General features: G+C 31.9%; 1 protein-coding gene across 3 annotated transcripts in view; it reads right to left on the minus strand.

Annotated features, from left to right (window-relative positions):
• The window catches only part of LOC148309167 (uncharacterized), a 308,399-nt gene that overhangs the window by 134,177 nt on the left and 151,919 nt on the right, over positions 1-22,303 (minus strand). For 2 of the 3 annotated variants that reach the window (XM_088260565.1, XM_088260562.1), the window contains exon 1: positions 3,815-5,109. The exons of the other annotated variant lie outside the window; for it this stretch is intronic. The gene's annotated coding sequence lies outside the window, so the exon portion shown is untranslated. Of the gene's footprint in view, positions 1-3,814; positions 5,110-22,303 lie in introns of those variants that run through there. 3 annotated transcript variants of the gene reach the window in all.

A 22,303-nucleotide genomic window follows, 5' to 3' on the forward strand; every position in this document is an offset into this window, starting at 1 on the left:
GAAACTCTCTCTTAAATTTGGAGGATTATGGAGAAATATATGGACGTCCTTAGATTTTATAAAGCCACATAAATACTCAAAAATAAATTAGAACCTGGTAAAAAATCTTCCCTATTGGGAAATAATTGACATCTCAACACATGTTAGATGGAGAAGTTTATTGAGATGCTTAATTTGATTTGATAACCCTGCTTTTAATCTCACAAATTTATGTTTTGAATATTGAAAGCATTAAGTTTGTGGATCATATTGATATATTATTTCGAGAAATAAAAATACTTTGTGTTTTGATCCACTCACATTTTACTAACCAACTATAAAGTTTCGGCAACAACCTGTTGCCCTCTTCAGGGTTTAATTTATCACTCTATGGTCATAAATTAAACCCTGAAGAGGGCAACAGGTTGTTGCCGAAACTAGTTGGTCAATAAAAATGTGAGTGGATCAAAACACAAAGTATTTTTATTTCTCGAAATAATAATATCACAAATTTATCTTTTAAAAAAAAAATTATAAGATAAATTTGTGAGATCGAAGATGTCGTTAGGTGGGGAAGACAACGAAGAAGACAATCGTATGCGCATGTGAGGTGAAATCTATATTGAAATGAGGAAAAATTTTAATAAGCAGAGACTCTTTTATTCGATAGATGGCTGTTGTGAACTCACATGTACTGTGTCACGAGATTGAACAATATATCCAGGAGTTCCAAAAATATGAGTGGTGTGGTTGTCAATCGTGGGTAGAACATTGGTGAATGTTACACTGTGAAAAGTGATCACTTAACTCTCCAATGATATGTCATAAGCCTTGTAAATACTAAAATAGACTTCCATGTACGTTGAGATGTCAAAATGTAAAAATAACTAAAATAACTTAAGAAGAGAAAATCCAGATTTGTGAAGTATTTGGACATACTTAAAATGTTGTAGATATCATCCAATAAATTCGTCGGTTATGTATGTGAAACTTTTTTATTTCCTTAAGTGGTTTTATTCTTTTTTTGTTTCTAGCCTGCGGGAGAAATTTTAATTAATTCTGACATTGAGCTACTGAATTAGTATTCCTTAAATATTCAATATTCATTAATTCCCTCCTAGTTTGTAATCCAACTTGTAATTTAGTTTCTCATTGACAGCTTGTTCTGGTCTAGAGGCTATTATGCTAAATTCTTCAAATAAGGATATGTTATAATGATATATGTGGACATAAATTTTATTCGTTCATATGCATACATTATCTGTCGAGGCGAGAAAAATCGAATGAATTGAACCTCATAGATGCTTGATTTTTTTGAGACTGTTGCAGTGTGTCGAGTTATTGCGACTGTTTATTATTTTATAAGAACTGTTTTAATAAACATCCATTCAAAATAATATCATTTTGAGTAAACGTTAATAAATGATAGTAAACAATTTCAATATATAATTCCTTTACCATTAAAAGATATTAGAATCTAAAATTACGTATTTCAAGATGCTATTTTATAAAAGCTTTTAAGTCTTAATTCTGATCATAACGATAAACTATTATTAAAAAAATGTCATCCCTATAATGTCTTTAAGCTGTCATTATGATGATTTTTTAATAATTTTACTAGAATATTTTGAAGTAATATTTTTCAGTAAATTAATATTTTTAATCAATAAGGGTATACGGGTGTGTGGATCCTCTTAATGTCTTTTTTAAGGACTTTACGTTGTAACTAGTTCAAATATAAGAACGTATATAATTAAAGCCCTAATATATTTTAATTTAAATATGAAATATTAAAAACAAACACAGATTTTTAAAGTCTACTAAATTTTATTTTATTATTAAAAACACATAAAAATAAAATTAGTGACAATTGTTTCGCCTTGTTATGGCATTTTCAAACAACTGTGTTACCTTTATATCTTCCCTTAACTTTCAATAATTTTTTTAAAGATGAAGGTTATCATTTTAATCATAATGAACCGCTATTGAGGTAAAATTTTACGAAAATTGCTAGATAAATTATCCATTTTTTTTACTACTAACCCAATCAGGAAATGAACACATCACCATTCACATTCTCTTACGTGTATATTCAACTAACAATAAATTCCGTAAATTTTGTACCATAGGCTTATGAACATATAGTATTTTAGTTTTTACATATGTACTTATAATGTATCTCGTATGTGCCCGATAATTTTGGATTCCCCCATACATAAATCAAAATATTCAGTTTTCCATCCAAAACAGCGCATTTGGAATGATGTTAAGGCCTTTCGATTGCAATAAATCAATTCCTTGTGGGTTATTGTGCCGCGTGTTATTAGCACTTGCGCCGACGTTTCGAAACACGGGTCGGTCTCCATTTAAGAACACATCCCGTATAACCACATTCTAACGTGTACTAAAGGAAAGACAATAAATATTAATTATACATTATGCACCACGACGAGACGAAACAAACCATGAGATTGGTATTTGTGTAATTAGTTATCAATGCGCGTAATACCATATTTCATTGTTCCTAATAATTCCTCATTATAAATAATGAGGTATTAAATTTTAGTAATTAATTACTTAGGATCTCACTTTCAAAATTGAAAGAAATTTTATTTATTGTAACTGCAGACGGTTGGTAGATTTCTATTTAAAATATCAAAAATCAACTAACCAACTAACTAACCATCACGCCACTTCCCGCAGTGGTAGGCAGAGAGAATAGAACGCCACACCACTCTGTCTTTGCAAACATTCTTCGCCTCTTCCACGTTCAATCTCCTCATACATACCCGCCGATTGTTACGACTCCTAACCTGACCACTTTCAAGTATTTGGCATACCTGATCGTGCCATGTTTTTCTCGGTCTTCCTCTGCTCCTTTTTCCACTTACTTAGAAGAATGTGCGACAAAACGATGTATGATAGATGTGCGAATAGTGAAATAAGGAAGGAATGCAAAGCTGAGATAAGCATTATCGATAAAATTAAGAAAGGTGTGTTGAGATGGTTTGGACATGTAGAACGAATGAGTGAGGAAAGAACGGTAAAACAAACTTTAAAAATTTATCAAAAATTAAACAAGGTTATTGGATTGAATCCTATTTTTTTCCCATTTACTTATATGATAATATGTGAGGCGTTTGAGAGTGTTTGATAATGTCTTAATAAGACGAAACGCGTCACATATTATTATAAATGCGTAAATAAAAGTAGAATTTAATCCAAGAACCTTGCTTAATTTTGGATATAATATCCAAAAATTTTAAGAAAATCTTGTTTATTTGTTACTTCTGTCTAATTAATAACTGCAAATTAATTAACTGGTTGAAATTCCCATTTCAACAATACAATTGAAATGTCTCCTTAACAATTTTAATTTCAAATGAGAACACTTGTTTTTACCACTTGAGTTATATTTATTTTATTTTAACGACTAGTTTGGAAGCTACAGATGCTTCTAACTATGGGTCTGAATATAAACAATCAATATAGATGGAAGTATCTGTGGCTTCCGAAACTAGTCGTTAAAATAAAATAAATTTAACTCAAGTGGTAAAAATAAGTATTCTCATTTAAAATTAACATTAATTAAAATTAAAAACAAGTGTTCTCATTTATAATTTCATCATGTCTGACCACAATGTGAATGCCGAAACTATAAATAAAATATTTATTGGAATATTTATTGCAATGTTTATTGGAAATATTGAAAATGAAGATCAACAAGATTTTTTGTTACAAAACATTTCACCGACATTAACCGGAACATAGAGCATGGAAAAGCAGTCATAACTTAACAAAAAAATAGAAATCTTTGAGACAAAATAATACTCACAATGGAAGCAATGTCAAGCGATGCAGGTAGACAGCTAAACACCATTAATACACAAAACACACGGTGATTTGTGGATAATGGCAACAGGTGAGAACAGCCATAGAAACACAAAAGAACAATGTACTCACTTATTGTAATATGATTGACTTATCAAAATATTCTTGCGTTGAGTTTTCCAATGTTTCACACACACTTATTCCAGTGTTTCACTAAATGGGTAAATGCTTGATACAAGTACACAGTTTAACTGATATCATTAAAATAGCTTTTTCCTTACGTGTATTATTTTATAATATATACACTTGAACACATAGTTCTTTTTACTCTACATTTCCTTAGTAATTCTGTGTAATTATCGCTACTTTACCACGTTACTCCGATAGCTGTATTGTTTATACTATTGTTATCAGTAGAACAGGTGTGTTGCTACTGCGATATGAGCAAACTTTACTAAACGCTACCAGTATAGTGTGCTCTAGTCATTTATATTCACTCTCGAATCTCGCTTGCCAATTACGAACACCTGTGTCTTCAAAACAAATATTTTTCGAGTGATTCGGTTGATTTTTAATTCTCAACCCGTTCGGATTCGTTGAGCAATTACGAAAATATAACTCGGATAAAATCACTTGGTTTAACTGTTGTTTTATACGACAATTTTATTAGGTTGGGTCGCTGCTTAATGCCGCTCAATTTCAAATTAATATTACGCGAAATCTTTAAAAAAATCTCCGCGTTAAAGTCTTTTTGTATATGAAAAACTGTAAATATCAAAGATTATTTCAGACATTATTACTAAAAGTACCGTAGTAAAAGCATGAAGTTTTACGCTATTTCAATTTTACAATTTATCCGTAATAATCATGCAAGAAGAAGCATTTTTGTATTTTTATAATTCGCTTTCACAGTCGTATTTTTATCATCTATTTATATAAAACGTAACTTTCACGAATTCGTTCGTCTCCTTTTTCCCTTCAAATTGAACACAAATTTCACTCAGTCAAAAATGTAAGAACACATTAATATTATATTTATCACAATTGTTCAAACACAAATTTCGTTCAAATACGTTTCACTTTCACAAAAGTCAAGACGACGATTGAAACAATTAAAAAAAATTATCTTGTAAGTTTTTAAGGATCGTTGTATGGTTAATCATAGTATGAAAAATACTTGGCACTAAAAACTTCGATGTATTTTTGAGTTGTTTTGTGTTTCGCGCGCTTTACGCCGCGATGCGTGACGTCACACGCCACCTGCGCAGATGGTACCTGGCCGCTGTCTGTGCAGCAACTAAAGTGCCTCCCGAGAATAGAGCCTCTCTCTGCTTTCTGTCTACCTGGTACCTGTTCCCCCCAGCGAGCATCATCTACTCCTCGTATGGACTGACGGATGATCATTTTTATAATTATGGCAGGCGCATCATTCAAAATAATATATATTTTTTTAAATACGTCGTTTACCCGTATTTTCATTTTCATTTTTTTATATTTTTTAACCCTTTTAGGATTAAGACTTCGAATAACTCTGAGGTTATTTCTTCATTTGTGATACATTAAAAAACATTAAAATTCTGAAAACAATTCATGAATCAGGTCCAAAATATTTAACAATCGTAATTATTGTTAATCTTGTAACAATAATTATCAAATGAATTAAAATATTATGATTACTATAATTAATTTTGTAACAAATTAACCATCATGCCGCTCACTCGCTGGGGTAGGCAGAGAGAATAGAATGCCACACCAATTTGTCTTTGCAAACAATATTCGCCTCTTCCAAATTGATGCATTCCTTCATACATACCAAACGATTATTCCGACTCTTGACCTGACCACATTCAAATATTTGAAATACTTGATATTGCAAAGTTTTCCTCGGTCTTCCTTTGCTTATAACATCAACCACATTTCCTTATAAATTTGTTTTACTGTTCTTTCTTCACTCATACGATTGAAATGCCTAAACCATCTCAACACACCATTCTAAATTATATCAAAAATTTAAAAAATCAGAGAATTACTTCGATTACCTTCGAATCCAGTCCTTATCAAATAATATTAAGCACGAATCACATTAATATATTACAGCAAAAGTAAAAAATGGCAATTATTTTGCGTTTCGACAAATTTCTCAAATTATAACCCTGTAAATGCCTAGACTTCTATGTTCTTCTTCATCTATGTTGAGATGTTAAAATGTTAATTTTATATACCTCGTCAAATATTATTTGTATTTTCTCTTGTTTAGAAAAATTAATTTAAGCATTTGTGTATGTAGGCATAAAATCCCAAGGTAGACGACTCCCGGGCAGACAACCAAAGAGACGGATTGACAGCTGGAAATCGACATCGCAGGAGGCTAATCTCTCTTAAAGACTACGAAGCAGAAGAAGGTATTTAAATGAAAACTTTTTAAATACTTACTTTTATTTTTAATTTAAGTTTTTCTTGGTAAATACCACGTTGTCATTAAATCTATTGGGACACGTGTTTCGATGCATTCCGCGTCATTTTAAAACACCTTACGTTGTTTTAAAATGATGCGGAATGCAATCGAATCAATTTATGAATTTATTTTTTGACAAAAAAAATTATGCCTATCCGAAAACCGTTGCAAAATTTCGAATGTGTGCAAGAAAATAATAATTTAAACTTATTTTCCAAATTTTCAATAATTCTCATGTTGTAAATATTAAAAGCATTGTTAACTTTGTGGTGTTGTAATATAACCTCTCCTTATCATTCGTCGTTCACTTTGTGTAATACCACTTTTATAAACACTTATTCGTGACTATCAGGTCATTAAAATAAAATTAAAATTATTACGGTTATATTTTTAAAATAATAATTTTTATTGTATTTCGTGCACCTAATATTTGATTAGATTGACGATAGAACATGGCAGCCGATCAGCCTGCAGAAAATGGGCTCTACTGAATTAGCTATGACGCACCGGTCGTCAGAGGCCTCTCCAGCCTCCAGTCTCCGGTCTCCGGTTACTATCTGTGAATCATCCTAAGGTGGTCTGCCATTAGCCGCGGCGCTGCGTACAAACAGGATTCCCCAAATCAAGGAGAGATTATCATACTGTACATGACAGAATGGGGTCAGTCCACACATCAAGCACACTCCGAAGGGGGCGGTCCGCTTTGGTACTCAATTCCTCGAGTAATTTCAACGAATTTTTTACTCACATTAACTTAAACCAAACATTTTTGAATACTTTTTTCATATCGTAGAACATCGGATTAACGTAGTGTTAAGGCCCAGTATTCAACAAACCGTAATTTATATTTTTTTTTAATCCAGGTAACATTGAACGCCATAGAATTTTTTTATTAAAACATCGTTTTTGTATTAATTTTTTTTATGTACGGCATCTCGAATGAGAAATTATTTTTTGACATCTCAACATAGTTGAAGAAGAATATAGAAGTCTGGGCATATTTACAGGGCTTACGACCGTCGTAGGTTTGGTTAAGTAATAAATTTACATACGTGTATCTTTCACCAATTCTACCCATGATTGGCAACCACACTAATCAAATTTTGGAAAGTTCTAGATATATTGATTAACCTCGATACACAGTTCTTGAACTCAATAGACTTCACGAGAGACATCTATGGTGGGACAAGACAAGCTTTTTACTAAGCAGAAATTCTTTAATTTCTATGTGAGGTCTAAATCCTGGATTATATTCACATACTTGAGAAACGCTAGAATATACCTTTTTTATTTAAGCTTATAATTTGACCAGTTAATTTATTTACAACGTATTTTTTACCAAACATTTTCGAATATTTTTTTTTCATATCGTAGAAGATCGGATCAAAGCAGCGTTAAGGCCCAGTAACCAATAGTTCGCAACTTATTTTTTTTTAAACCCACGTAACATTTAACGGATTTTCTTTCTAAAAGTAGTAACCCGCAAAGCCTCTACATTTAGAAGCTTGTCTGCAAGTTCGAACACTTAGACTATTTGAAAATAAAATATTATTGAATTTATTGTAATGTAATGTTTATTATTGTTAATGTAACTATTTTTTATTGAATACTTTTAAAATGTAAAGCTGTACATTTCCCGAACGAATAAAATAAATAAATAAAATATATGTATGTACGTATATTCTTTAAAAATCTAATTCCGATATATATTCTTTTTTTAAATGTGCGTAGAGATACATCTGGCTTCTCCCGCATTGCCTAATGCCGATTGCTTAATGAATTGAATGTTTGCAAGTTCCCCCTTAAGTTGATCGTTGACTACATATGACAGGTGATAATTCCGGCGCTACAGATTATTGTATGTAGAAATGGAATAAATTGTAAACATATGGCTGATTGCCTCAACACGATATATCTCAACGAGGTTACTGAGCTTACGAAAGTTGTATGAAATTAAAATATTTGTGTACCATATATTTAACAAGAACTCAAATATTTATCTTTTTAATGATAAAAAAAGTTTAAACTTTGAGTGTCTCCGAAGTTTTGGGAACAGATTATGGATTTATTTTGATTGGAAAGAGTTTTTTTAGTAACTGCTAAATTATTTTCTTTGTTTTTTTTTATATCTCAACATAGATATAAAATTCTATTGATATGGGGTACAGATGTCTGAGAATTCGATACTGGGTACTCAATGGCTGGCTTAAGTCATATTTTAAACAGTAAAAGTTGTATGTACAACCTTCAATTCAAAACATCATTTTAAAAATTAACGTGTTATTATATACTTGAAAGCAAATCTTTGAAATAAAAAAAACTACGTTTCCTACACTTATTCAAATACTCATTCTAGTTTTCAAGTTAATATGACAAAAAAATATACATAAAAGATATGTTATTAGGTATATACTATATTTGAATGTGTATGTGTGTGTGTGTGTGTGTGTGTGTGTGTGTGTGTGTGTGTGTGCATATGTGTGAGTGTGTGTGTGTGTATATGTGTATGTGTGTTTGTATTAGTGTGATGTGTGTACAATAAGAACACATCTTTTCTACAATTTTATTCAACAAAAATATTTTAAATTTCATGGGAAAACGAGGAGGTATGAACAGCAATAAATAATTGTTATCATAATAACGGAACTAATTAACAATTCAAGGGCTTCCTCATTACCATAAGATAAAAGACATACTCGTGAGATAAGCCGTGGACGTTAAAAGTTCCCATGAGCCCCCTGTATTATTGCATACATCCTTTTCCACCTGTAACGTTGTGCCTTCACGCCTGAGCCAACATACACACCCCTACACCATACACTAAGCTTTAGACCCTATATTGACCCCCAATTGAAAATAACCGTTTTCTGCAATGTCGGAAACCCATAAAAAGATATTTTAAAGAACAATGGCATTAAATAATATGTAATATAAATATTATGAATGAAGTCCAAGCAAATGGAGATCATCACTTCTCTCGTAAAGTGAAAACAATATTTATTTTTACTAATTTCTAAAGCTCTATAATCTTATGTATGTGTTTAAAATCAATGTACATATGTAAATGTAGCTTGTTTCATTAAGCTCAGCGAAAGTTTCATCGACAATAAGTAAAGAAAATATTAAACTCTATAATAATTAATGTACTTTTTCTATGCTTTCGATCGTTCAAGAAACGCCACTTTGATGGTTTCATTGGTTTTCATTTAAATATTTTAAATAATTTCACTCTCTGGAAATTTCAATCATTCGTAATACCTAGTTAAATAAGTGCGAAATCGATGATGCATTATTAAAATATTAAGGTAAAATTGAAGGGATGCGTTTTTTTTAGAGACGTGTCAATATGTAAAAAAAAATATTTTTCTCAATAATGTTGATCGTGTAGGGTCATTACATGCAACAATATTTCGTTTCATGAATATTTTTTTCAGATTCTTTGTAAGATATTTTATAAACTTTATAAAATAAAACCAAAACATTGTTTTTACAATTTTTTTTGTACTTTTTCCAACCGATTCCGACAATCGCCTTGTCGTCTTCAGGGATGGATATTTACTATCATGTTATTTTGATTTCAGTTTATTCAGCTTATTTTAATGTGAATATCGTGCGATATGATTAATTATCAACAAAGAGCTTCCGCTTTTGATACCTTTTTTCTTCTTCTTTAATTCTTCGAGTAAGCGCAGATATGACTTACAACATACATTTTTAATTTTCATTCAAAACCTTATCCGCACCCCAATGGTGCATAGGGCACTGCATCATACAAACACAGTGTTATCTTGATCGTTAACACATGAAGGAAAGGTGATTAACCCTCCGCTCCAGGTACCAGTCCAGGGTCATATGGAATAAATAGGGTGAAAAAATCATTTACATTTATTTGGCCCCCCTGGGAATCGAACCCGGGACCTCCAGAACGGTAACCGAACGTGCTGACTATTACACTACGGAGACGGACACACACACACGGCATACATATGTATGTATTATAATCAGAGTCCGAATGTAGCAAACGCTACACCTGTACTCATGTACTCAGTATTCTTGCAACGATATTCCTTCACGCTCTGCCGAACCAGGAACCCATCCCGGTCCCCTAAATCTAGAAGGCAGTGCCGCAGCCGTTACTCCACCGCCCGTCACAGGTGCACAAACTGTTACAAGTAATCCATTGTTGATTATCGCGGGAAATGTTCAAACCTTTTGTGAATTAGGCGGAACTACAGATAATTCGAAAGCGTCTAAAGAAATACGTCCATGCCAGTGCCTTCTTTAATAAATACAAGCCATGACATTAGATTGATGATGTTGCGTCGAAATCAACTGTTATCGGTAAACCAGTTTTTAGAGATTTTTTCAATCAACCCAGTACATAAATATCACTATTTTTACGCAACCTTGGCTTATATCAATTCTATATTGTGCCTTTATTATACACTAACATTATTTATATCATATTACATCATAAAAAACAAAAAAAAAGCTTCTTTACATCTCACCAATAGATGTCTCTAGTGAAGTTCTAGTGTTTCATGAACAAGGTTTCTAAATTGGTTCATATATATATATATATATATATATATATATATATATATATATATATATATATATATATATATATATATATATATAGAACTTCTAAGAATTTAAGTAGTGTGGTTGTCAATAATGGGTAGAATTGGTGAATGTTACACGTGTGTAAAGTGATTACTAAAACCAGCCTATGACGGTCTTAAGCCCCGTAAATGCCCAGACTTCCATATTCTTCTTCATCTTTGATGAGATGTCAAAAAATAATATATTACATCATAGTCCATGCTTAACTCAAGGCATGCAGTTTACACCAATGCTTTGTAAGCAGGTTTCCTGCAAGACCTCCCATATATTATCACTTCTCTAAAATTGTGAATTGCGTTATTTCCGACGATAATTCACATGTCATTATTAACCCAATAATGCGCTGTAAAACACATATGAATCAACCGTATAGTATTTTTGTATTGGAAAGTATATACAGCAACTCTCATACTTTTACAATATAAATTTTACAATATAAAATTACAATATAAATTACAATATAAATCTTTTACAATATAAATCTTTTTATATTTATAGGATAAAAAAAAGTAAGATTTATATATGAACTGTACAGTTTTGTAGATAAACGAAATATAAATTGTTTTGTATTGATCACTTCATACAGTTGCAAGTGTATAATGTTATCACTTAACCCAACCAATGCTAGGTCATAAGCCCTATGAATGCTCAAGGTTCCGTCTGTTTGGTTAAATCCGGAGTTTTTTTTAAAATAATCACATGAGAAAAAAATATGGTTTTTACATATATAAATATATATGTAATATATATATATATATATATATATATATATATATATATATATATATATATATATATATATATATATATATATATATATATATATATATATATATATTTATAAATATATATATATATATATATATATATATATATATATATATATATATATATATATATATATATATATATATATATATATATATATATATATATATATATATATATATATATATATATATATATATATATATATATATATATATATATATATATATATATATAATGTACATTGTAGGGTTAACCCAGAAAACATTATCAACAACTAAAATGCCGTGAGTATAAAAGAATGAAACAAAGTTCTTTTAAAGTGAAATGCGTAGATTAAAAGTGAAAAATCTTGTTTTTTTCATCTATAAAGTAGGGTAGATAGCGTGAACTGTCGCTACGGACGCTGTTTGCCGCAGAACGACACGCATTGTCACTTCATGACGCAGCTCTTTCTGTGACAGCAGTATTAAGTACAGCAATTTCCTTTTACTAATGGCCGCAGAATACATTACCGACCCATTATACTACCCGCTATCTCGATAGCCTTATACTTATTTGCGGGGAAATTGGAAATACGGAAAATATCTATACAATTTCTTTGTTGGATACACAAGACTGTCCGTTATTTTATTCCATCTTGTATAGTATTCCTATGTCTTCCGTATTTGCTTCACTTTCTAAAGATTTCTTCCAGGAATGCGTACTTTAAATATTGCCATAAGTTCTCATATGCTTACTTATGCGCAATCATAAAAAAACAAACAGTATGAAAAGTCATCGATAATCTTATTTAAACTAACTTATTGACGTGGGATAATAAATAAACTAAGTAATATAAACATTGTGTCCGCCTCCGTAGTGTAATGGTCAATACGCTCAGCTACCGTTCTGGAGGTCCCTGGTTCGATTCCCAGGGGAGGGGTCAAATAAATATAAGTGATTTTTTTACTGTAATATTTATACAATATTACCCTGGACTGGTACCTGAACCGGAGGGCTGATCACCTTTCTGTCATCTGTTGACGATCAAGATAATACTGCGTTTATATGATGTAGTGCCGTATGCACCATTGGGTGCGGATAAGGGTTAGAAGCATATGTACATTTATCAGGGCAAACTTCAAGAGAATAGTTTTGATTTTTGGCATAAATTGATATTTTGGTCCATATTTTTACCTCTGCCGTGCCGGCAACAAATTAAAAATGCTCGGAATTATGTATTGAAGTGTTCGTAATGTTCACTCTTGGGACCATCACCCCTTCGTTGTGGGTGAAGTGGGTATCATAGTTGTGTACCAGATGATTCTTATACTTTTTACTAGTTTGTTGCTCAAAATTGATTTACAACATTTTGAGTGGTTCCAAATACTTGTTCACAGATCTGGACTATCTCCAAATATGGTAGTATTTTTCATATTACTTTTTGACATCTCATCAAAGATGAAGAAGAATATGGAAGTCTGGGCATTTACGGGGCTGACGACCATCATAGGTTCAAGATAATGATGGGTAGAATTGGTGAATGTTACCTATGTCAGCCTATGACGGTCGTCAGCCCCGTAAATGCCCAGACATCCATATTCTTCTTCATCTTTGATGAGATGTCAAAAAATAATCTCAAAATTGATATCCACCTTCAATATTATACGTACTGGAAATGACTTGATACGGTTATATACCAATCTTTCACCATCCCTTTTATTACGTATAATATAAGTATATATGTAATTTTTATAGGGCCGTAATGTAATATTTTGGGGACTAGGAGAAAAGGTTCCATATGGCGAATCACAATAAATGCTCTGGCGACATATTTAATTAAAGTTTCGTATGACAGAAACCGTTGTAGACCATGATAATTTCCTCAAGACGGATGGGTGACCGAGGTAATCGGTGGCTTCTTTATACGTTAGCGACAGGTGGGTAATGGGCAATGGGCGCTGCCAAAACAGGATCGGACTCTATATTTTTACTTATTTTTTTTTTTACAAAAATGTTAATAAAATTAGTATATAACCACTCACCGTCTATATTTTTATTCAATCATTTTAATTAATTTCTGCAACTAATATTAAATTTTACTATTCTCTCAGAAACCTTGCGCACATAACTAACTAACTAACCATCACGCTGCTTCTCGCAGGGGTAGGCAGAGAGAATAGAACGCCACAGAAATCTGTCTTTGAAAACAATCATCGCCTCTTCTACATTCATGTATCTCCTTACATTATACATTTTGCATTCTCGAACACGTTACCACTGCTTAGCTTGCTTACACCAACAGATATGCAACCCTTACAACATATTCCAAACCCATACATTCAATCTTTTAAGATGGCGATTCTATTTGAGATTAAATTTAAATACAAAACGACATATTTCAAACTCAATAAAGGTTATTTCTGATACGAATTTTGTAATATATTCTAATAATAACATACATTCTGTTGTTGAATTTTAGATTGATATGGTATATAGGACGCAAAGAACCTGAATATATTTTGAATCAGGCAATCGCTATGAATCTTCCACCTCTCAAAGACATCTAGAGAAGGCCAAATAATCATGGATGCTACAGAAAGATAACATGATTCGAAGGCATGGCCTAGGTGACGTTGTCCATGATAGAAGGACCTACAACCTGAAGACAACAGTCGGAGGAAACATTCTGCAAAGACGATAAGTTGGGATCGAGCCAGGAAGAAGAAGACATATCGCTCACTCCTTTCAAAAACGTCATAAATCAAAAATCGTAAATTTCCAGTTGTGCATGTTTTCGGAATGCCCATAAAATTTATTACATCCCAGCAAAAAAGACATATTTTTAACTTGATATTTACCCGCTACAGGGCAGAAAATGATGTTTTTGCATTTTGAAGAAAAGGTATTGTTTAATTATTTTTTTAAACATATGAAATATTTTTCAAATGGGGAAAAAACCTTCAGATTTTACCTAAAAAGATCTGTTGCACAGTAAAAAGTTCAATAAGTGGCTTGATATTTATTTTTAAACATTATGTTATATTTTTAAACTTTAAAAACGTTCTCCTGAAAAATCTAGTTTTTTTATTTATGACGTTCTTGAAAGGAGTGAGCGATATGGCATATATAATTTGAGTTTCTTTGTTGGGGTCACTGTATATTAAAATTACACGCGTTGGAAACATTTTTTTATTATTTTTAATAAATCAATATGATGGATGAATGATTTAGAATTTGGATAATAATTGCAGGCTGCGATGCGCTCCGCTAACTGCGAGCTACTCTAGTACTGTAGAGGTCAGAGGGCAGGTGGTAGATCGAGGGCAGTACTCGGAACTCAATTCCAGGAAAATATTTTTTTTTAAATATTGCTATCACAATATAGATGAAGAATTATACGTATATTTATATGGTTATTTGGAAATATGGTTATTCATAAAGCTTATGGCCTGTCGTTGTCTAGTTTAAGTAATTCTATTGTACACTGTGTAACGTTCACCATTCTAATATTAATTGACAACAGTATTACACAGACGACAATTTTTACACATGTTGAGTGTGTCAGTCACACTTTTTAGTATAAAATTCACATTTGTGGTTGAAAATAGTAGGTAATTGCAGAAATGAAATTCAATTCTTCTGTTTTTTTTATTATGTTGAAAATAAACGAAAAAAAAATTCTCTCCATCTTCTCAAATGTTAGTCAACGCATATTGATCTTATAGAAAAAAAGTAATTAATAAATTATTTTTTTGTTGAAAATATATTCCTTAAAATATTGAGTCCTGAAAGTTTGGATTTCGAATAATAATGACTACTCTATAGATAAATAAGGAAGAAAAAAATCACAAAGATATTTACTGTAGATAACGACCGGAAAAGTACTTTTTTATAAGATTGTTAAAAAAATCCACTGATCTGGTTAAAAATAACTCTTATTAACTGTTTTTGTGCAATTTTCACTTTACGGAAACCTTTTCTAAAACCTGTATTACAATATAATCCCTTTTCTCACGCTAATGAATATGGATATTCTGTGGTAACAACATGAAGAAATATTGTTTAATTTATGCTGGTATATATTGTTACGTAAGAGAAACGTATAGGGGCAGTGCCTTCTATATTAAATGTAGACATTACGTGGGTTTTGCTATATCATATGCTATTTCGGGTCAACCGGACCATTTTTTTTTTTACACTCCTTACTGTGCCTTTATTGTTCTAATTATTAATATTATTGAATTTAATTGAGCATGGCTTTAAAAGATTTCTTTAAATTTTTATACCAAGGTTTTATTTTAATATTTATTTATTATTATTTATTAAGCGTCCAAAAAGGTATTTTCTTGTTTTCTGATCCCTTTTTAAGTAGGGTTGTCATATCGTTAATTATAAAAATGTTACGTTACAAGGATAATAATAATAAATACGAATAACTATATGTATATAATAGATCAAGTCATCAACAATATCATCCATGATTGTAGGACTCATGATAAAACTGAAAACTAAAAACTAAAAACTAAAAAAAACTATCATTGCTCTCCGCATAGGAAAACCAAACGAGGACAGATTATTGTAAATTTAAAGTTTTTATTTTTATTTGTATTTTTTTTAAACCCCATCCACACCCAATGGTGCATAGGGCACTGCATCATATAAACGCAGTGTCATCTTGATAGGTAAAACACGAAGAAAAAGTGATTAGCCCTCTGCTAAAGGTCCAAGTAATATTGAATAAATATTAGAAAATAAATTAATCACATATATTTTAATTTAGTATATACAAAACATCACATATATTTATTTCGATCCCACCTAAAATTGAACCTTTAACTTAAAATATGGTTTTTTGAATGTTTTTCATTTAGGAGTTTTTTCCCGTTTTTTAAATCACATTTTCATATGGTGTACGGAGTGCGTGGAAGTTTTGGCATCGTAAGGGAAGGGTCATTTACCATAACCAAGTATGAGTATTTCAATGTTTTAGAATTAGTACATAAACCCTGATGATGACAAGGTTCTTGTCGAAACCGGTTGGAAAAAGTGTATCAATAAAAAGTGGTTAAAACAAAGTTGTTTTATTTTATAAAGTTTAATATATGGTTAGTAAACTTCAAACGGCGAAGCAACAACTTCCAACCGGTAAAAATGAACCAAACTAAACTGAATCAAAGTGCTGAATTAATTGCCTCTCAGGACGAATAAAAGCTAATATCATTGAATGATACGAGCATAATGTTTTTCACCTGTCTATTCTTATAAATTTTTTCTTACCCCCAATTATTCGACATAAACTTTATTTTAAACACTTGCAGCGCTTCCCCTAATTTAGCAACTGTCATTATTTAATATTAGAACTCGTCCAACGTACAACCCACGTGACGTCACACCTGCTTACCTCAATACCACCTGTCGGTGTCACCCCCCTTTATCCTTAAATTGATACAAGTAATTTGAAGAAAAAAATTCTTAAAAAAACAGCATTTTTTTTACGAGTGAATTGCAACGATAAATTTCGATTCACAAACCTTTACAAAATTATTGATTTATTATCATTATCACATCTTGTTGCTTCGAAACCGGTGCAATTTTTTTATTAAGACGAGATGTTTGATACCTGTAAATATTTTTTTTTCATAAAATATCGTTATTGTCAACAAAAGTTTCAATGAACAATTAGTTTTTCTTTCAAATAAATAAATAGTATCGAAAAGGAAAGAGTTATTGAAAGTTAAGGATTTATATTATCCACTGACACTTCGTGATGGAATTGCATTTTTAATTTATTATTAGATTAAAACCAATATTTTTAGCTTTTCCACTTTTTTATTTGACCAGCGACCGGGTTTCGTCGTTACCGACATCATCAGACTGGTCTGATGATGTCGGTAACGACGAAACCCGGTCGCTGGTCAAATAAAAAAGTGGAAAAGCTAAAAATATTGGTTTTAATCTAATAATAAATTGAAAGTTAAGGAGTTAAAAAATATAATACTTATGTTAAAATATTTTTTCAATATACATTCTTAAAAAATTTAATTCCAATATATATTCTTTAAAACAAATTGCACGAAGACACGTTAGGATCGGATGAGGGTTTTTTATTAATTTAATGTAACATTTCGCTCACTCCTTTCAAGAACGTCATAAATCAAAAATCGTCAATTTTCAGTTGTGCATGTTTTTGGAATGCCCAGAAAATGTACTTTATCCCAGCAAAAGCGGCATATTTTTAACTTAATATTTACCTATATTATTTCGAGAAATAAAAAAACTTAAAATAATGTCATAAATTAAACCCTGAAACGGGCAACAGGTTGTTGCCGAAACTAGTTGGTTAATAAAAATGTGAGTGGATCAGAACACAAAGTATTTTTATTTCTCGAAATAATATATCAATATGATCCACAAATTAATGCTTTCAATATTCAAAACTTAATATTTACCCGCTACAGGGCAGAAAGTGTTGTTTTTGCATGTTGAAGAAAAGATATTGTTTAATTATTTTTTTAAATACACCAACTAAATATTTTTCAAATGGAGAAAAAACCTCCAGGTTTTACCTAAAAAGATCTGTTGCACAGTAAAAAGTTCAGTCAGTGGCTTGATATTTATTTTTAATACGTTGTATTATATTTTTAAACTTTAAAAACGATCTCCTGAAAAATCAAGTTTTTTGATTTATGACGTTCTTGAAAGGAGTGAGCGATTTATTAGACTAATCGGGTCATTCTCTCTGCCATTGTCAAAGAGTTGTCGTTTTTGCATGCGCCAAATGATCACCAGACCGATGGAAGAGATTTATCAGGATAAAAGAGATCAGTTATATCTATGGTGACGTCATGCAAACCACAATAAAGTTTATACAATTTATTGTACGATTCGGGCGCATGCGCGACAGCGTTGACAATGATGACATTAAAATAGCGTTTGAACAATGGCGACCTTTGAGCTGGCTCAAGTGTTTGTGGAAGTCCGTTGCACACGAGCACCTGTCTGTCTGGTGGGTAAATTGGAAATGATATTTGGCAGGGGTAACCAAGCTCTACAACTGTATTATACTCGTACACTGAAGGCCAAATGCATGCCTTGCCAATTGATTTTAGTGATTTTCTTGTGATTTTATTTTTCTATTTATTTACAACATTTTGAGTGTGTCCAAATACTTGTTCACAAAATCTGGATTATCTCCAATTACAGGAGATATTTTCTTATTATTTTTGACATCTCATCAAAGATGAAGAAGAATATGGAAGTCTGGGCATTTACGAGACTGACGACCGTCATAGGCTAGTTTAAGTGATCACTTTACACACGTGTAACATTCACCAATTCTACCCATTATTGACAACCACACTACTCAAATTCTTGGAAGTTCTGTATATATGAACCAATTTAGAAACCTTGTTCTCGAATCACTAGAACTTCACTAGAGACATCTATTGGTGAGATGTAAATGTTACACGTGTGTAAAGTGATCACTTAAACCAGCCTATGACGGTCGTCAGCCCCGTAAATGCCCAGACTTCCATATTCTTCTTCATCTTTGATGAGATGTCAAAAATATTATTTCTGTTTATTTATTACAATTACTTTTTTCATAGATTTTTTTTAAAAATCTATGAAAAAAGTTATTGTAAAAAAACTGTTATTTTGTATTTTCCATACCATAATTTGCCATATTTTCGAGTGAATGTAAAAGAAGGAGTAAAAGTTGGTAATATTATATGAGAGGAAATGGAAATTAACATAAATTGCTGGGTCATTCACGGTTGCATACCGGGACTTGTATAACCATAAAAAATCCATACGTGAAGTTGTATGAGTCTCTTTAGGGAATTCTCGTATAAATACATTATTCATGATTTAATTATTGACAATAATTATTTTAAGAACATAAAAAGTGATTTTTGTGAAAAATAATTCGTTTTCTGGGGGCATTTTGCAGATAAATGATGCGGATTTTTTGTCGTGTTTTTAATTTATTTTCAAATACGCAAATGACGTTATATCGCCATTATGTTTTCAGTCTCTGTCTCACTAGCCGTGAGTGCAGAGCACAGGGGAGGGTAGGAAGCGCGGGGTGGGGGGAGACTTCCGCTGCCTGCGCGCGCATCCGTGACATCATTATACACCAGGAACATCCACAATAAGGCATTCTCTACACTGCAAGACTACTAAAACGCAAATATGTAATATAAATTCCTCCATTCAACGTACAAAATATGAGGAATGTCAAATATTTTTACCATTAGTAACATTTGAAGCTTGATAAGGTGAAGGTGAGAATTGATTAAGTATTATACACAAAACTCCCCATTTAATAATTATTTTAGTAAAAAAGTGTACTAAAATAAGAATTCTAAAGTCCGCCTCCGCAGTGTAATGGTCAACACCCTGGGCTACAGTTCTGGAGGTCCCGGGTTCGATTCCCAGGGGGCGGGTCAAATAAATATAAGTGATTTTTTCACTTTAATATTTATTCAATGTTACCCTGGACTGGTACCTGAGGTGGAGGGCTGATCACCTTTCCTTCATGTGTTAACGATCAAGATAACACTGCGTTTATATGATGCAGTGCCCTATGCATCATTGGGGTGCGAATAAGGGTTGGAAGAAAATAAGAATTAAAAGGTGGATTGGTGGAGTATGTTTCCTTATACCAAAAAAACAGGATATTACAAAAAATAAAATACTTTTTTGCTTATCGTATCTTAATTTTATTTCAAAATAATTCACATACGAGTACATCGTATAATGCTAGGCATTCCATAGACTGATATGGTTTGCAACGCAAAAGTGCTTCTAAGAGCAAGAGCAGGGAGACAGTTGCTGACTGATATCAAGGTCCGGGAGGTGTCCTATCTGGGGCATGTGCTGAGAGGAGAGAAGTGAGAACTATTGCACCTAATCATAAAAGGCAAAATGGAGGATCGACGATATGTGGGCAGAAGGCAGATCTTCAAGGCGCTGTTTAGACCTGCCCAAGACAGGACAATTACTCTCAAATGATGAAACCTGACATGACACGCACAAAAGAAGATTCACTATAAATTATTCAGCTATTCCTTTCCGCATACCTTTCTGAGCATAATACTGAGACGTAAGTACATACAAACGAAAGATGTAAGAGATTTCAAATTACTTGATTTATTGTTAAATTGTTTGATTTATCTTCTATTTTTCCAAATCGTGTAAAAAGGGAGCTTAGTGTGATCACGCAAAAAAACGATGAACGTAAAGGAGTATAAAATCCTAGCTCTATCACAAAATTAAGGAAATATTATATTTTATATTGAAACAAATTACATATTTTGGACGGTAATTGGTCTTGAATACTGATCGGGGTAAAAAAAAACAATTTTTGTTCTTATTTAATGGGGTCTCAACCCTCTGGTACAACGTTTCTTACTGTATGAGTCTCGATACAAATTAGGTCGCTTGGCATGTTAAATAGGCTTTAATACATTTCAAATATTACATGATATCTTCTCCCTGGATCCATCCCAACTTATTGCATTTGTGATCTATTGTACCTCTCAGGTTGTAGGTCCTTCTATCATGGAATACGTCACCTAGGACATGCCTTCGAATCGTGTTATCTTTCTGTGGCATCCGTGAATTTTTGGTCTTCCTCTAGATTTATTTCGAGGAAGATCCATGGCGATTGCCTGGTTTACAATATGTTCAGGTTCTCTGCGTCTTATGTGCCCAAACCATCTCAATTGCCATTCCTATACCTTACTATTTCAAGTTTAATATCTCGTAGAAAATACAAAAGCTCCATGATGACTAAATCAGATTAAAGAATTAAAAACTTAACACGGGCGATGGCATTTAAAGATATTTAAGCTGATAACTTTAGCTTGTGTTCTACTTAAGAGAAACATAAGACGTTATGATTAATTTGGGAGAGTATTTACACCAAAGTAACACAGTTTACGTTGTGATTTATGATATGTGACATGTGCGTTCCGAGAGTGGTATTTTAGGAAAAAAATAAAGATTATTAATCCTAGAATTTAGTCCCATGCTCAAGTTGTCTTAAGAAATCTAAAAACTTGTGACAAGAGAAATTAAAAGTTTTCATTTATTTACTCTACGTATAGTTCAGTTTACTAGTAGGTTCTTATGTCGAAACGCATATATATATATATGGTATACTTTAAAACTGTGTCAATTAGGAATTTTTAAATAGTTAATTTCATTTACTGTTTCGTAAACTAGATCATATTTTAACCAGACAATCGCCATGGAACTTCCTCGAAAGACATCTAGAGGAAGACCAAAGAATTCATGGATGCTGAAGAAAGAAAATGTGATTCGAAGGTATTGCTTAGGTGACGTTGCCCATGACAGAAGAATCTACATCCTAAGGACAAGAAGAGCTGACCCTGACAGTCTACAAAGGCGATAAGAAGGGGAAGGATATGTTTAATCAAAACTTTACATGTCAAATATTGGTCATTTTTTCCTGTCTTTATTTAATATTTTATTTCACAGGAAATAAATGTTCCAACTCAAATAGTTTAGTTCAGTATGATCGATATGGTTTAAAGTTCTCACAATAAAATGAATGGAATTTTACATCCATGGATGTAAAAAACTTAAGATGAGAGCTTTGTGAATTATGGTGAATTAAAAAAAATCAAATAC

The sequence above is a fragment of the Brachycentrus maculatus genome, unplaced genomic scaffold (genome assembly GCF_059751285.1).
Source record: "Brachycentrus maculatus isolate JH-2025_06_01 unplaced genomic scaffold, ASM5975128v1 h1tg000138l, whole genome shotgun sequence".
Taxonomy (NCBI): domain Eukaryota; kingdom Metazoa; phylum Arthropoda; class Insecta; order Trichoptera; family Brachycentridae; genus Brachycentrus; species Brachycentrus maculatus.